The sequence below is a fragment of the Pelodiscus sinensis genome, chromosome 3 (assembly GCF_052426305.1).
Source record: "Pelodiscus sinensis isolate ZL-2025 chromosome 3, ASM5242630v1, whole genome shotgun sequence".
Taxonomy (NCBI): domain Eukaryota; kingdom Metazoa; phylum Chordata; order Testudines; family Trionychidae; genus Pelodiscus; species Pelodiscus sinensis.
The window spans coordinates 21,533,715-21,549,520 of record NC_143054.1 but is presented as its reverse complement, the minus strand read 5'-3'; the positions used below and the strand labels follow the sequence as shown (position 1 = coordinate 21,549,520).

General features: G+C 42.1%; 1 long non-coding RNA gene across 3 annotated transcripts; it reads right to left on the bottom strand.

Moving 5' to 3' along the window:
- Window positions 1-9,438: 9,438 nt before the first annotated feature.
- Window positions 9,439-14,245, bottom strand: LOC112543791 (uncharacterized). Of its 3 annotated transcripts, XR_003087028.3 has the most exons (4): window positions 14,141-14,245; window positions 13,712-13,857; window positions 13,263-13,331; window positions 9,439-9,519 (listed from the first exon to the last, which is right to left on the bottom strand). It is a non-coding gene; the product is annotated as an uncharacterized LOC112543791 (long non-coding RNA). The 3 variants fall into 3 exon arrangements; XR_016349041.1 differs by lacking the exon at window positions 9,439-9,519 and having other exon boundaries at window positions 13,231-13,331; XR_012902233.2 differs by lacking the exon at window positions 9,439-9,519 and having other exon boundaries at window positions 13,231-13,857.
- Between the last annotated feature and the right edge of the window lie 1,561 nt (window positions 14,246-15,806).

The following is a 15,806-nucleotide window of genomic DNA, read 5'->3' as shown; positions in this document are numbered from 1 at the left end:
CACAGCCTCCTCTGGCAAGGAGTTCCACAGGTTGACTACGCACTGAGTGAAGAAGAACTTTCTTTTATTAGTTTTAAACCTGCTACCCATTAATTTCATTTGGTGTCCTCTAGTTCTTCTATTATGGGAACAAATAAATAACTTTTCTTTATTCACCCTCTCCACAGCACTCATGATTTTATAGACCTCTATCATATCCCCCCTCAGTCTCCTCTTTTCTAAACTGAAAAGTCCCAGTCGCTTTATCCTCTCTTCATATGAGACCCATTCAAAACCCCTAATCATTTTAGTTGCCCTTTTCTGAACCCTTTCCAAGGCCAAAATATCTTTTTTGAGGCGAGGAGACTACATCTGTACACAGTATTCAGGATGTGGGCATACCATAGTTTTATACATGGGGCAGTAAGATATTCTGTGTCTTGTTTTCTATCTCTTTCTTAATAATTCCTAACATCCTATTTGCCTTTTTGACCACCGCTGCATACTGTGTTGAAGTTTTCAGAGAACTATCAACGATAACTCCAAGATCTCTTTCCTGATTTGTCATAGTCACATTAGCCCCCATCATACTGTACGTATAGTTGGAGTTATTTTTTCCAACGTGCATCATTATCAAACAGGTGTTTCTAGTGGTGTCCTACAAGGATAGATTTTTTGGTTCTGTTCAGTTTCACATGTTTATTAATGACCTGGAAGAAAACATAAAATCATCCCTAATCAAGTTTGCAAATGACACAAAAATAGGAGGACGGCAAATAATGAAAAGGACATGTCTCTGACACAGTGATTTGAGTTGTTTGGTTAGATTGACTCAAGCAAATAATATGCATTTGATTATGGCTAAATGTGCATGAATAAAGGAACAAATGAGAGCCTTACTTACAGGATGGGGTGGGCCTATCCTAGGAAGTAGTGACTCTTTTGGAGGTTATAGAGGATAATCAGCTTTACATCAGCTCCTAGGCTGTGTCTACACTGGCAAGGTTTTTCCGGAAAATCATCTAATTTTCTGGGAAAACTTGCCAGCTGTCTACACTGGCCGCTTGAATTTCCGGAAAAGCACTGACGATCTAATGTAAAATCATCAGTGCTTTTCCGGAAAAACTATGCTGCTCCCGTTCGGGCAAAAGTCTTTTTCCGAAAGACTTTTGCCCAAATGGGCCAGTGTAGACAGCACGGTAGTGTTTTCCGCAAAAAAGCCCCGATCACAAAAATGACGATCGGGGCTTTTTTGCGGAAAAGCGCATCTAGATTGGCCACGGACGCTTTTCCGCAAAAAGTGCTTTTCCGGAAAAGCGTCCTGCCAATCTAGATACGCTTTTCCGAAAATGCTTTTAACGGAAAACTTTTCTGTTAAAAGCATTTTCGGAAATTCATGCCAGTCTAGACGTAGCCCCAGTGTTTTGCTGTGGTCAAAGGGGCTAATGTGATTCTTGGATGCATAAACCGCAGACTCTCGAGTAAGAGCAAAATGGCTCTGTGTATGGCAATAGTGCAAATGCTGTGGGAATACAGTGTCTAGTGGTGGTGTCCACAACTGAAGAAGAATGTTGATAAATTAGGAAGACTTTAGAGTACAGTACTGTAATGAGAATGAGTGAAGGATTAGAAAATCTGCCTTATAGTGACAGACTCAGAGTTCAGACTATTTAGCTTAATAATGAGATTAACATGTGGCTTGATTACAATCTAGATGTATCTACATGCAGTACAAATATTTCATATGGGTTCTTTACTGTAGCAGAGATAGATATAACACAATAGTTGGAAGTTAGAACTAGACAAACTCAGACTGGAAATAAGGCATAATTGTTTAACAGTGAGAGAGAATTACCCACTGAAATTTATTTACCAAGAGCTGTGGTGGATTCTCCCTCACTGACAATCTTTAAATCAAGACTGGGTGCTTTTCTGAAATATGAGTACATCTAGATTGGCATGTTTTTCCATGATACATGAGGTATCCTGGAAAAATTCCACCACATCCAGAGAACGCGTTTGCTCTTCTGCTTTTTTTTTCAGAAGAGCGAATGTGCTCTTTCGGGGAGCCCTGTATATCTCATTCTACAAGGAATAAGGGCTCCTCTGAAAAAGGAGGTTTTTCTGCCATTTGGCCCTGTCTAGTTGAGGCCAAATGGCAGAAAAGCCTCTTCCAGAAAAGCTATCGGAAAAAGCTATGCAAATTGCAGAGTGCAATTTGCGTAGCTATTTCCGACAAAGGACTGTAGACTAGATCTAGCCTATAAGTCTAGTAATTATTTCAGGCAATCTCTGTGGCCTGTATTATCCAAGAGGTTAAACTAGATCATTACGAAGGTCCCGTCTACCCTCAATATCAATGTAAACAAGACATTAATAGGAATTGTATGGTTTCTTTTGCTCTGAAAATAAGAACTTAGGAGTGGCAAGGTAGGCACACAAAAATGAGGCACTTAACATTTGCGGGCACTTCTGAAAATGCCGGCTTTAATGTCTGTAAAGTGCTTTAAGAGCTAAATAGAAAAGTGTCAAAGGAGGCTAAAGAATTTTTAGAAATCATACATGGTCTCTGTGAACTAGTCCTTTTGTAAAATGTCAGGAATAAGTTACTGACACATTCTTTTTTGTTTAAACTCAGAGTGAAGAGATGTTAAATTGGGTTTGTGTATTTTTATTAACCCCTGATCTGCTCCTAGGCCATGCAAGTGTTTCAATAAGAGTTTCAAGCTATTAAAATGTTTGCTTAAATGCTCTGCAACAGTCAAAGGATTGAGCTACAAAGCCTTGGGGATTTGAAAAAACTTGGGAAAATTAACTGGAGACATGTATGCCAGCCAAATGAGTTCAGATAGACTACTGGAAAAACCTGGGCCTTAGGTTTTCCTTTTCAATAGGGGTTAAACTGGAATTCTACTCTCTTCTCTTTTCATTGACAGAGTACTTGTAAAGAACTGAAATCTATTCTGCATGCATATTCACATAAAGAGTCACTAGACCAGAGTGACTCTGTAACCTGGGCTATGTCTAGACTGCAGGCTTCTTTCGAAAGAGGCTCTTTCGAAAGCATCTTTCGAAAGAGCCTCTTTCAAAAGATCGCGTCTAGACTGCAGGCGGATCTTTCGATAGAGGAAATCCGTTTTTTCGAAAGAGAGCACCCAGCGAGTCTGGATGCTCTCTTTCGAAGACGGCCTCTTTACATTGTAGAACGCCTTCTTTCGAAAGAGGAACTTTCGAAAGAAGGCGTTCTTCCTCGTGAAACGAGGTTTACCGCCATCGAAAGAAAAGCCGCGTTCTTTCGAAATAATTTCGAAAGAACGCGGCTTGAGTCTGGACGCAGGGGAAGTTTTTTCGGGAAAAGGCTACTTTTCCCAAAAAAAACCCTGAGTCTGGACACGGCCCTGGTGATTAGGGCCCCCCTAGGGGAGATCCAGGGTCTGGTCTCTCTTTACTAATGACTATTTCATTATTTATATTCCATGGATCTGCGTCAACGGTTGAGACTTAAGGTGCCCTGCCTCAGATATCTTATAGTTTAGAAGTTAGTAGAGACCCTGGAAAGGTGGAAGGGAGACTCCTGTCCAAAACCTGCTCCCCCCTCTTCTTGAAGGAGGAATTGAATCTGGTTTCTCCCATATTCAAAAATGTAGTGGGACTATGCTGAGGTAAGGCCTATGAACATCATGGGGAAAGGTGATCTGGGCAGAGATAGGGAGAAAATCCAGCAAATAACTCCTCTTGATTACAAATTTCTTTAAGAAAACATCATGGCCTGCATGGAAGAAAACAGGATTGTAAATTTGTGCCATTATAATTATAATGCTGCATTAACTCTTTTGATTATAATCTGCATAAGAGGGAGTTAGCAGGTGCAGCTTTGACCTGGGCAGTTGAAATCACTGCCCACATATTAAATTTGCATAAAGGGATGATCTAGCTGGGGACAGAGTTTGGATTTTTTTTAAGAGTCTTGGCTTTGGCAGGTGTTCATAGTCCCACTCTGTTCATGACTTCATTTCCAGCAGGAGAATACCTGTAAACTTTAGCCCTTTCAAGACAACCAAGTTCTGGGACAAATTATTCTCCTTTGAGAATTTTTGCATAGGTCAGGAATATAAAATTCTTGGTCAGTGAGTATGTTAAAAAGGAATAAGAATGAGTCCTTAGTTATTTCTGTCCAAGAGAAAGAGTGAAATTTGAGGAGTTGGATGCACCTTACTCAAGAATCACCAGAGAGCTATCAGTTATCCATGAAAGACTATTAAAGGTCAGGGATCATTGAGATTAAGAATGCAGAACATCCTTCTTTTTTAATGGCACATCCAACATACCTACAAGTCTCCAGTGATACTGTGAATAGTTTTGTTGTGTTTCCTTTCTGTTTGCGTTTTGCAACTGCTGATATGCAATGGACCAGACAGAATAGCCTGTAGGGCCTGGTAGTCTGTTTTCAATCATGCTCCAGCTACAAAGTTCATCCTCTTTTATCCATGTGGTTCTTTAGCAATGGTTTCTGCAGTTTACAGTCATTTTTGTTTGGGTAAAAACTCTGAGATAGCAGAATGTGGCACACATGGTGCTATGAGTTTTAGAGCAAAAACATGCCTAATTCATGTGAATGTCGATGTTATCCATTACCAAAGGACATGATTTATGTGCCTGTCGGCAAGACATCAGTCATTACAACAGAAAGCCAGCAACAATATCAAAAACAGTAGCAGGCATCGAAGGTTAGATCCAAGATGAGACGGGCCCCATCAGCCACCTGGGGGGAAGACAATGAGAATGATGAAGTAATTAGAATCCCTCCCCTATACATTGTCATCTAAGGAGAGTGGGGTTAATTTTATCATGTCTCTGGAGCAGTGTTTGCTCTAAGATTTTCCATCCATGAGCGAGTGAGTTTTCTCTTGTGCACCAATATTGAGGTTATGTGCGCTTGTTGTGTGCCACCATTGCAACCACCAGTTACTAACAAATATCATACACACAGAGAGAGAAGAATACAAAGAGCAGACTAAAAAATAATAGCCCTGATTTCCAGTACCTTGTTCTACCTGCTAAACCATACTCTCTCCATTTCTTCTTGAAACAATGTCCCTTAGGGCAGTGTTTCTCAAACTGTGGGTCCCGACCCCTCGACGGGTCGCGAGCAACTTAGAGGGGGATCGCAAACAAATTAGAGGGTTGTCGTGAGCATCTGAGAGGCTGGTTGTATCACAAGTTTGAGCACCCCTGCCTTAAGGAATGCACTTTGGAATGGTATAATGAAAGGCCATTCCTTCTATACAATTTAAAGAGTACTTTTAGCTGTCTTGAGTAATAAACAGGCTTGATACTATTCCAATGTTAAAACGTTGCTGTTTGTAAAAATGTAAGTCTTATTAAAAACAATCTCCAGCAAAGCAGGTCTGTGACCTACATCTGAATGTGGGATTTCTTTCCTTTAACATCAGTAATATTCACGGAGGGAAGTTCCCTGCGAGCCCCTGGCATAGTGGGTCACTGCCTGCCTCTCCCAGCCCACAAGCTGTCCTGCACCCCACACCCCGCCCTGCTCCTGAGTCAGGCACTGCAGGTGGGTGCCTTCCCAGTCCCAGGAGTGCAGCTTGGTCCACTACAACTGGCTGAGCACCTTCCCCAGACTTGGAGCTGGCCAGGGCCGCTGCCACCTGATAAGCAGCTCTGGCTCTGGCTCTGGCTCTGGCTCTGGCTCTGGCTCTGGCTCTGGCTCTGGCTCTGGCTCTGGCTCTGGCAACAGGCGGCTTGCCCCCGGAGCAGTCTGGCCCCCGGAGCAGCTCCGCTCCATCATGAGGCCCTGCTGACTGGGCCACGTGGCTGCCACAGAGCAGGAACCGGGACCGTGGTATGGCTGCCCCAGGAGGGACAGCCTCACTATGGCGCAGCTCCAGCTCTGGCACACAGGGCAGCCAGGCCACATGGCGTTCTGCCAAGCCGGACCCCAACTCTCACCTTCCAGCAGGAAAGTGAGTGGTGAGGGGTGCTGCATGGTTCTATACATGAGGTGAGCGGGCCCAGAACTTTTTCTGTGCAGCCATGCAGGTGTGCACCTTAGAAGGAACTATGCTCTGGAGCCTAATTTTTTTCACATTGTGCTTCACTAGAAAGATGAAAAAGGTGTGACAGTATGGCACATTTGGAACTGCCATTGGAGAGGTGATCTAGACACATGGAAAAGAGATCATGCTTTACTTCCATACAAGCAGAACTTCAGACTTATTTATAGGATGTCATCACAAGGAGTCATTTGTAACAGGACAACACAATTCATAAGAATGATTAAATGTGAAACAATTCTTTAACACTGACACAGAAACTTGGGCCACAAAAAATAATAAAAAATAAACAATCACCAGAATTATATTTGTGCACTGACAGATCTAAACCACACTCCCTTATGCTAGGAATATGGAGAGCATAGTTGACTGCTGATCTTAAGTTCTCCTGCTGATCTTAAGGTCTCAGGCTCATCTGAAAATGTGGTTTTGGCTGACAGAAGCTCAAGATACTATACATATATTTGTTAGTCTCTAAGGTGCCACAGGATTGCTCATTTTTAAAGTTACAGACTAACACAGGAACCCCTCTGAGACTGTCAAGTTCATATACATTAGTGGTTGGCAAGAAGTAGGAAGGTCCAGCAGGACTGCGGATGTTCCTGCATCAGAGAACCCAGTAGCCTAGTTGCAGGAGCACAATCCAGAAGTGGCAGTGGGATGGGGCAGGGGCTGCAGCTGGAGGCAGCTCCCAGGAGCCCACTGCAGTGGGGCTGGATCTGATAGCCTGCAGCACTGGAACCGGATATGGGCAGCCCCTGGCAGCACAGGATAAGGCCAGCAACAGCCCAGGGCTGTGCAGGGCCGGGGCCAGAGCCCCGGACAGGCTGCAAAAGCAGGGCGAGAGCCTGTGGGCTGCCACAGGGCAGGAGACTGCACTCTTAGCAACCTGTGGCACTGGGACTGGGGCTTAGGCTGGCAGCAGCCCCTGCATTGCATGGCAGCATGGAACCGGAGCTCCTGATAGCTCTCAGAAGCAAGGCCAGAGCCCGCAGGCTGCCACGGTGCTGGGACTGGATCCTGAGCCTGAGCCCAAGCCCTCAGCAGCCTGACCGGGTCCAGAACCAGCCCCCCGAAGGCCTGCAATAGCGTGGGCTGCTGGAGCCTAGCAGGCAGTCCAGCCAGGACAGCAACAGCAGGGCCAGCAACCCAGCAGGCAGCCTGAGAGGGGCTGGCGGTAGCCCCCCTGACTCCTCCCCTGTAGCTGGCAGAATCAGTGGCGGGGCTTTATTTGCAAGTGCGGTATGCCTACATTACCCCGCTAGTTCGAACTAGCAGGGTAGTGTAGACATACCCTGGGGGAATGGGGGCTGTAGCAAGGAACTTTCTCTGGTCTAGCAAATTCCTTGGTTCGGACCGGTCAGATCCCGAGGGTGCCAGATAAGAGATGTCCAACCTGTAGAAAATCCTATGCCATGTGCTCTGGTGGTAAGTTCCAATATTTCCCCCTGTTTATTTGGTAATTAAATATTCACTAACAACATAGCTGCCAGTAGAAACTATGGAGATGTCCCTGTCACAGGGGTGGGCAAAAAGCAGCCCATGTGTCAGACACAGCTCACCAGTTATCCCCTGCGTGAAAAAACTTCCCCTGCGTCCAGACTCAAGCCACGTTCTTTCGAAATTATTTCGAAAGAACGCGGCTTTTCTTTCGATGGCGGTAAACCTCGTTTCACGAGGAAGAACGCCTTCTTTCGAAAGTTCCTCCTTTCGAAAGAAGGCGTTCTTCAATGTAAAGAGGCCGTCTTCGAAAGAGAGCATCCAGACTCGCTGGGTGCTCTCTTTCGAAAAAGCGGATTTCTCTTTCGAAAGAAGCCTGCAGTCTAGACATAGCCCTGGTGACCTACCAGATGCTTTATTTACCTGGGTGTCCACAGGTATGGCCACATGCCGCTCCCATTGGTCACAGTTCACTATTCCTGGCCAATGGGAGCTGTAGGAAGACAACCCAAACCACTTCCTGCAGCTCCCATTGACAGCTGCAAGCAGCTGTACCTCAAGAGGCTCAGGTAAATAAAGTGTCTGGTGAATAGCGCTTGACCTGCAGGCCACTTCCATGTCTGTCATGTCAAGTGAAATGCACATACATCGGTTTATAGAAAATTTGAAGTCGACGCAAATGATACATCTGTCCACAATGCATAACCTACTACAACTTGCTCAGCATCCAAAAAATAGCCTTTGGCACCTAGTGAACAGAGACAAGGGCTCCACCCACACTGTTTTCATTACAACCAAATTTATTTTTCAGTGATAAGTTAATTTAGGCAATTTCTTCCATTCCCTCCTCTGGCTTCCCCTATGCATGCATTTTTCAGATGATCTATAACTAAAGTAGTTACTCATTTTTAACCAAGAAAATTATCTCCCTAGCCTGAATATATACATATATACATATGTGTTAAAACACAGGCCTATAATTAGGAACTAATTCTGCTCTCAGCTACACTAGTATAAATTAGGAGTAATTCCACTAGTTTAAAAACTAGGGCTGGTATCATTAGCTCAGCCCCATTTGTTCTGAGATTCTGCAGCTGCACAGATGAATTTCCATCAAATGGGCAAACTCGTGTAGTCACAGTTCCATACTGGCTAGGCACGATGCAATTATAAGGAGATCAGGTTTAAATAGTTATTCACTAAGGATTTTTTAAGGGAGTTTTCTAAGAGGTTGGGATGAAGATGAAACGTTGCCTTAGCGCACGTGTTTTTCCTGAAACACATTTTAGGCCCTGGAATGTCATTCTCAGTTCAGCTACAAAGAATAAAGCTTGGAATGTCACTAATTATATTCTAGCTTCATGCCATTAACTATTTGATCACAGAAATAGTGTAAACGCAAAGTTGTCCCTAACAATGTGAGTAGAGTTAGTGAGAGAAAGGATAGGCCTGTGTTTAAAGCACTGCTCTAGGATTTAAGAAAGCAGGAGTCAAGTCCCTGCTTTACTACTGACCTTGGAGAAGTCCCTCATCTTTCTGTGTGCAAAACAGGAATAACAGCATTGCCCTGCCTTACTGGGGAGTTCTGAGAATTAAGATAGGAATTAAGAATCAAATACTGGAATAATCTCTAGCTCTCATCTATCCCTTTCAATCACTACAACTCAAAACATCTTACAAAGGAGGGCAGCATTAAGGAAAACTGAAAACAGGGAGGTATAGTTACTTTCCCCAGGTCACCCCTAGGCCAATTGCATAGCCAGGAGTACAATCCCTGAATTCCAGATCAGTGCACTGTCCACTTACACACTACCTCTTGAGAAAGAAGGTATGAAACTCTTGTACAAAGTCAGGACTAAATTTACTGGTGGGCAAATCTCAGCTCACTCAGGGTTCAGAAAAACATCCAAAAATTGAGATTTTATAACAGAGATTATTTTACCTCTCTGCGTCTGGTCGATTCATCTAGAAGTCTCACAAAAGAAAGCCTTCATCAGTGGATTATTTTTTACTGCCTTTTCTGACTCTGTCCAGAGAAAAGTTGAAAAGAGTCTTTTACCTAGAATTTCTTTGTTCCTGAGTCCATTCCCAGTCTAACGCCAGAAATCATGAAAATTATTTGAGCTTTTCAAAGGTTTGATTTGCTTTGAGTGTTTATCTCAATATTGGGGAAATCCTAGGCGAGGGAATTATTTTCCAAAACAGTGCATTTTCCCCTGATTAAAATGAAAACATAATAAAGGTATACCATTCCTTGAGACTAGAAACTCATGAGCTGAGAATTTCCTGCTTTACATTTGAATTCAACAGAGGAATGGTAAGATCTTGTGTAAAGAACATTCTCTTCCTAAAAAATTGGTTAGATTTTAAGGATCCAAGACTGTATGGCTGCGTCTAGACTGGCATGATTTTGCGGAAATACTTTTAACAGAAAAGTTTTTCCGTTAAAAGTATTTCCGCAAAAACCCATCTAGATTGGCATGGATGCTTTTGTGCAAAAAATGCTTTTGCACAAAAGCATCCATGGCCAGTCTAGACGCGATTTTGCGCAAGAAAGCCCCAATCGCCATTTTAGCCATCGGGGCTTTTTTGCACAAAATAGTTCTTCTCTGTCTACACTGGCTCCCTTGCGCAAGTATTCTTGCGCAAGAGGGCTTTTTCCCGAGCGGGAGCGTGAAAGTATTTGCGCAAGAAGCACTGATTTTGCACATTACAAAGTCAGTGCTCTTGCGCAAATTCAAGCGGCCAGTGTAGACAGCTGGCAAGTTTTTGCGCAAAAACTTGCCAATCTAGACGCAGCCTATAAGTGTAACACACCAGTATTTTCCCCCAGTAAAATAGTATGCATCTGGTGACATTTACCACATTTGAACTCTCTTTCTCTTAAATGCACTGGAGAATTATTGTTTTGCAAATTATATGCGTATTCCTTGTGCTTTAGATACTAGCAGCTGAGTTCATATCCTTTGCAGTTTGATTGCTTCCTTCTGTTTTTATCTTCACAATAGACAGAATAAACATAGGACACATAACTTTGATGATCACAGACCACTGGAAATGAATTTACAAGTGGAGAAAGAAGGCACCAGGTGGGCCTGAAGTAGGTGACTGTTCTGAGTTTAGGGGGTTGTACAATAGAATGTTGCAAAGCCAAAAAATGGGAGGAGACAAAGGAAAAAGACCGTATCGGGTATTGGAATAAAAACAGGCCCTGATCCAACAGGATACTAAAGCACATGTTTAACATTAAGCAAATGAGTATTTCCGTATCCTGTCTACTCAGACACTTAAAGTTAGACACATGCTCAAGTATCTTGTTGTATTATGGCCATAAGGAACAAGAGAGAAGATAGAAGCTGACAGAAGCAGAGATCTATCTAGCTCTTTTTTGAACCCTGTTAAAGTCCTAGCCTTCACCACATACTCTGACAAGGAGTTCCACAGGTTGACTGTGCACTGAATGAAGAAAAACTTCCTTTTGTTTGTTTTAAACCTGTTGCCTATTAATTTCATTTGGTAACTCCTAGCTCTTATATTGTGGGAATAAGGAAATAACTTTTCCTTATTCACTTTTTCCATGCCAGTCATGATTTTACAAAGCTCTATCCTATCCTCTCTTAGTCTCTTTTTTTTCTAAGCTGAAAAGTCCAAGTCTTTTTAATCTCTCTTCATATTGGACCTGTTCCAAACCCCTAATCATTTTTGTTGCCCTTTTCTGAACCTTTTCCAATGCCAATATATCTTTCTGAGATGAGGGGAGCACATCTGAATCCAGTATTCAAGATGTGGGCGTACCATGGTTTTATATAGAGGCAATAAGATATTCTCTGTCTTATTCTCTATCCCTTCTTTAATGATTCCTAACATTCTGTTTGCTTTTTTGACTGCCACTGTACACTGAGTAGATGTTTTCAGAGAACGATACACAATGGCTGTGTCTACATTGGCAAGATTTTACACAAAAGCAGCCGCTTTTGCGCAAAATCTTGACACCTGTCTACACTGGCTGGGAGTTCTTGCGCAAGAACACTGACATTCTAATGTATGAAATCAGTGCTTCTTGCGCAAGAACTATGAAGCTCCTGCTCAGGGATAAGCCCTCTTGTGCAACTATTCTTGCGCAAGAGGCCAGTGTAGACCGGCAACGTTAATTTCTTACGCAAGAAAGCCCAATGGCGAAAATGGCCATCGGAGCTTTCTTGCGCAAGAGAGCGTCTACACTGGCACGTATGCTTTTGCACAAAAGCACATCTCTTGCACAAAGGCACATGCCAGTGTAGATGCTCTCTTGAACAAATACTTTAACGCAAAAACTCTTGCGTTAAAAGTATTTTCGCAAAATCGTGCCAGTGTACATGTAGCCAATGACTCCAAGATCTCTATCTTGGGTAGTTGTAGCCAGATTAGTCCCCATCATATTGTATGTATAGTTGGGATGATTTTTTCCAATGTGCATTATTTTATATTTATCAACAGTAAATTTCATTTGCCATTTTGTTGCTCAATCACTTAGTTTGTGAGTAATAGAGAGGTAGCCGTGTTAGTTTTTCCTTTTGTTTTAGCAAGATCAGTCTATGTGGCACTTTAAAAACTAACAAGATGGTTTAATAGGTGATGAGCGTACATGGGCCAGACCCACTTCCTCACAGTCTGCTTTGCTCTTAACTATCTTGAACAGTTTAGTATCGTCTGAAAATTTTGCCACCTCACTATTTACCCCTTTCTCTAGATCATTTATAAATATTAGGTCAATGAGCTTGAAACTGATTCAGCAAAAGAAGAGAGCTAACAGTCATTGAAGTATAAAGGTGAGAGGAAGGTGACTTTATCATGGTGTTTTGGAGAATCAGAGAAGGCCTACAGGCTGGTGAGAGAAAAGGAGGATAAAGGGGATAAAGTGGCAGTAATCAAGAAGAGAACTGATTAAGGAATGGACAGGAAAAGGACAACTGTTTCATAGAGTTATATTTTGCTTTGATGTGAAACTCTTTGAAGAAGTTATTAAAGTCAATAATCAAGTGCTATTTTATAGTAAGCAACTTCTTCATATAAAATCTGATTTTATGTGGCAAATATACCCTTAGTGTAGCTACACAACCTGTCTACTAAACTGATTTATTTCTAAATCTAATATAAATCCTCCTTTGTGTATTATATGGAAAAACTTGACGAACAAACAAAAACACAAACTATAGCAGTCTGACTTTAAGGCTGTGAGTATCTGCACCTCTGAAAATTCAGCCACAAGTATTTATTATTGTTATTGTTGTTATTAATTATTATTATTATTACATTTAGCATACGTCAGTCAGACAATGGATTAATGTTTTACTGGCAAGTCAGCGCTGCTTCTGCACTATGCAATCAGCATGCTCTGTGGTAAGTTTCACATACTGTTTACTGTAGCTGACTCTACAGTACACTGAGCAGTAGGATGCTGGCACAGTGTTCACAGTCTGGTATGAACACTAGGAAGCCATCGCAATACTGGTCAGTTCTTCATAACTTCATTTCCCAAATGTTCATAATTAAACAGTTTTTATTGAAGTAATCAGCATGAAATCCTTAGCTTTGTTTTTGCAACCGGTATTGTGTTTATGGAGCCAAATATTGAAAACTTTGATACTGAATACCTTGTATGTGTTAATTTTGGCAACCACTAAAGATTCTATAGATGCCTTGCTATGTTACCACCACCCACCCTTCATCCCCCCGGCCATCAGTCCCTCCAAACCACCAAGATGTGTTTCTTTTTTAATACTTTCTTACAGTATTTCTCATGAAAGTCACAGGGAATCGTGTGTGATTTCAGCCGAGTGAAACTTGATCTCAAAGTGTCTGTAGGACCAGAAGTTTTTAAAGAAAACATTTCTTAAATCTTGTGTTCACTGCTGCTTCAGCAGGCCAATTAGACGTGATGGGAATTCTAGAAAGCTGTCGCCAGGCATTGCAGCAGGAATAGCAAACAAGGCCCAAAGCAAATAAACGAATTGGTAAAGCGTGGCCATCCTCAGAACCTCCAAACGGATGACCTTCTCTTCTTTACAGATGGGTGGGCCCATGTACTGGCTGAGGAGACTCGAGGTTAATTAAGTTTGACATTAGTTAACAGCAGCAATTACTAGACATCAATTAATCAGGGAAAGTCTCCAAACAGAAGGAGAATAAATAAATGGGCAGTAACATTCTGATCCATTTAGCCCCTTAGATAAGGATACAGCTCAGGTGTCATGCTGAGGTGGAGCTAATCAGTCTTGCTCAGTTTCTCCCTAGAACTTTGGTGACTCTTCACACATCCATCTTCCTTCCCATGGAGACAAACACACATTTTCTGAGTTGCTAACAACTAACCAGAACATGGTTCCTACAATAAGTCAGGATATAAAAACACATTAAAATTCCTTCACCCACCCCCAGTCCACAACACATTATTTTTAAATGTTCCTCAATAAGGAATATACCAGTGCAAGTCAAATTATATTTCTATTTGCATTATACTAAGACACATCTATATTTCACTAATAATTTTTTTTCTTTATACAACCAGCTATTTTTTTTTACAACAACCAACCCTAAAAAATCTTAGCTGTCAGATTCATGAATAGCAAGTTCACTGGTTTCCTTTTCGTATTAGCAAACAGAATTACATGAATTTAAAACGTGCTGTGTTGCATCCATTGGAGCCTACAGTGAAGATCATTAACTAAATTACAACTGTGGTTTTGCCTCAAACCCTGAATATGAAGCATCAGGTGGTTGCACTGCATCAGGTGGGAGATCACTGTAGTGTCACTCATTCAATCACAATAGTGTCCCTGGTTTCCTCTGTGATCCAGGAGAAAAGTAATCTGTACTAATCTTATATCTCTCATGAGATGGCTTATCTGAGTTGGCTGGCCTTGGTGGAGGAACGGAGCCAATACTCTGAACACTCCCATCCTCTGCACACTCACCTATGTGAGATGTGGATTCACAACCCTGCAGAGGGTGCTCACTCCTCATGTACACTGATAACTATGATAACTGAAGCCCAGGCAGGAAAGTAAGATCAGTTTTACTCTGCACGAGAAAGTCGAACTAAGATATGTAACTCTAGCTAGAAGAATAAGAATATAAGAAAGGCTATACAGGGTCCATCTAGCCCAGTATCCTGTCTTTCGACAATGACCAATGCCAGGTGCCTCAGAGGGAATGATCAGAACTGGTAACCCTCAAGTGATCCCTTCCCTGTCACCCATTCCCAGCCTCTAACAAATAGAGGTGAGGGTTACCATTCCTACCATCCTGGCTAATAGCCGCTGATGAATCTATCTTCCATGAGTTTATCTAATTCTTTTTTGAAACCTCTTAAAGTCCTGGTCTTTGCAACATCCTCTGGCAAGAAGTTCCACAGGTTGATTGTGTTGCATGAAGAAGTACTTCCTTTGTTTGTTTTAAACCTGCTACATATTATTTTCATTTGATAATTCCTAGTTCTTATGATTCAGAGGGGTAGCCAAGTTAGTCTGTAACTGGAAAAACCTAAAAAAGCAATGAGTAGTCTTGCAGCACCTTAAAGACTAACAAAACATGTAGAAGGTATCCTGAACTTTCAAGGGCTCAACCCACTTCTTCAGATGAAATTATTGGAACAAGTAAATAAGAAATTTTCACTTTCGCCATACCAGTCATGATTTTATAGACCTTTGTCACTTTCTCCGTACCAATCATGATTTTATAGACCTTTGTCATATCCCTCCTTAGTCTCCTCTTTTCCAAGCTGAAATATCCCAGGCTTTTTATTCTCTCTTCATATGGCAGCCATTCCAAACCCCTAATCATTTTTGCTTCCGTTTTTTTTTACTTTTTCCAGTCCCAATATATCTTTTTCTGAGATGAGGCAACCACATCTGTACATAGTATTCAAACTGTAGGCATACCATGGATTTATACAGAGGTAATAAGATATTCTCTGTCTTATTCTCTATCCCTTTTTTAATGAATCCTAACATTCTGTTTGCTTTTTTGACTGCTGCTGCACATTGAGCAGATGTTTTCAGAGAGCTATCCACAATGACACCCAGATATCATAGCTGGAGTCAACATATCTTAAGTGGAATTTCTGCAGCATCCCCACTGCGTTAGGTTGATGGGAGAAACTCTTTCGCCAACTTTCCTTATTCCTCATGAACCTGTGGAATACCGAGGTGACGGGAGCATAAACAGTGCTAGACCCACTAAATCTAACCCTGGAAGATCAATCTCCAGACCTGGCCTAATGGGGGTGCCTTCTGGCTGCTCCTCCCATGGACGAGTATGCAGAGTGAATCCCAA